General features: G+C 33.3%; 1 non-coding gene across 1 annotated transcript; it reads left to right on the top strand.

The window, feature by feature from the left end:
• The first annotated feature begins 301 nt into the window (after window positions 1-301).
• On the top strand, window positions 302-408 carry LOC128040104 (small nucleolar RNA R71). Its single transcript, XR_008194764.1, has one exon. It is a non-coding gene; the product is annotated as a small nucleolar RNA R71 (small nucleolar RNA).
• The last annotated feature ends 1680 nt before the right edge of the window (window positions 409-2088 follow it).

Raw genomic sequence — 2088 nt, 5'->3', positions numbered from 1 at the left:
ATCGCATTGCATCACCGGATGTACCTATGTAGAAACATATAAACCATCAATTTTCTTATTAAAAAGTTCTACCTGATTTAATAACATAGTGACTGCATCAATATTAAAAACACCGTCTACTTTAATAGGCTTTGTCCTCATGACTTGCCACTGATAATTATTCAATGGCATCTCTTCTATAAATTCATAAGTCGCTTCGGGTGTTTTACTTTTAAGTGTACCACCGACTACTACGTCGATCAACTGTCTAGTTGAGGGATTCAAACTGTTGTAGAAGGTTTGAACTTGTAGGCATAGAGGTAACCCATGGTAAGGGCACCATCTGAATAAATCCTTGTATCTCTCCCATTCATCATATAACGTTTCTAAATCGATCTGCATAAAGGAAGAGATGTCGTTCCTCAACTTGGCTATCTTAGCCAATGAGAAGTACTTTAGCAAAAACTTTTCGGTCATTTGAGCGCATTTAGTGATGAAACCTGATGGTAAAGAGTTCAACCACTGCTTAGCTTTGTTCCTCAATGAGAAAGGGAATAACCGTAAACAAATGTAGTCGTCAGTGGCACCATTTATCTTGAAAGCATCACATATTTCGAGAATATTAGCCAAATGAGTATTTGGATCTTCATCTTGCAAACCATCAAACTGAACAAACTGTTGTACCATTTGAATTTTATTCGGCTTCAGTTCAAAATTATTTGCAGCAATGGTGGGTTTCATAATACTCAATTCAGCCCTAGTTAGAGTGGGCTTGGCATAATCGTACATAATACGAGGAATAGGATCTGGATCTGTAGCAACTATAGGAGGTAGTTGAATATTCTGGTTATCACCCATCTCCTTAGTAATAATAATGTTCTCTTGTTCCTCTACTAAATTTTCTTGACTCTGCCTTGCTCCTCTACGGTTTCCACAAGCTGTATTTTAAATTTCACTATCAAATAGTAATGGTCCTGACCGGTTTCTTCTAGTCATAAACTAAAGGAACTTGCCAGAAGATTATAAAAGAAAAATTAGAATGTAAAAATTAAACTGAAAACAAAATAAAATACAAAATTGGCTAAATTAATAAAAATAGAGTGTTCCTAATATTTTAGTCCCCAACAACGGCGCCAAAAACTTGATGGTCACTAAACCAACTATAAATACAACAAAGGCAAGCGCACCTATCAAACAATAGTATAGCTATGGTAAGTAGAGAATATCGTATCCATGAGGACTTAAAGTATTAGTAATTACCGTTTCTCTATTAATTAGCCGACAATTTGGAGTGATATGTTTTAATCTAAATTTACTAAACTAATTTAACTACGAACGCAACAGAGAATGAATTAAGGAAATAATCAAATATTAACCTACGAGATAGACAATACCCAGGAAAGAATCCACCTAGACTTCACCTATTAGTACGAATCTGAATTATACGATTTATTCACTTGTGTCTTCATTCATAGAAATCCATAAATTATGTTAATATCTCTTTCAAGAGTAAGAACAACTGACTCTAAGTTGATTAATTAAAACTTCTTTCTAATTAAAACCCCTATTGTCGCATTAACACGGTCTATGGATTCTCCTATTAGATTTGACTCTAATCTGGTAGATTTATGTCGTCCTATTTCTAATATTGCATGCAACTCCACTCAATTATACTAGATCTAATCTTAAAAAGGGAATTTTGCTCCACCAAATTAAGCATATTAAACATGAATTAATATCCCGAAAATATTGAAACAAGAAATAAGCATACATAATTGAGAACAAGAATAATGTATTTATCGCGTAAAAATAGAAATTAAATAAAACAATTCATCATAGGTTTCATCCTCCCTAGGTATCTAAAGAATTAGTTCATAATCCTGAATGAAAGCATCTCAAATTCAGAAAAACCACAAGATATGAAGAAACTCATAAAAACATCAAAAAAAATTAAAAGGAGATCGTCGATCTTGATGTAGATCCGCTTCTAAGTTTATTTTGATGGTGTTCTTTGAGACTTTTCTTCGATATTCTCTCATTCCACCCTTTTGTCTTCTTCTAATCGGTATTTATAGACTTTAGAATGCTCAAAAAGCCTAAATATTGTGT

The sequence above is a fragment of the Gossypium raimondii genome, chromosome 3 (genome assembly GCF_025698545.1).
Source record: "Gossypium raimondii isolate GPD5lz chromosome 3, ASM2569854v1, whole genome shotgun sequence".
Classification (NCBI taxonomy): Eukaryota; Viridiplantae; Streptophyta; class Magnoliopsida; order Malvales; family Malvaceae; genus Gossypium; species Gossypium raimondii.
Note: the sequence above shows the minus strand (reverse complement) of the source record. Positions and strands in the feature narration are given on the sequence as shown.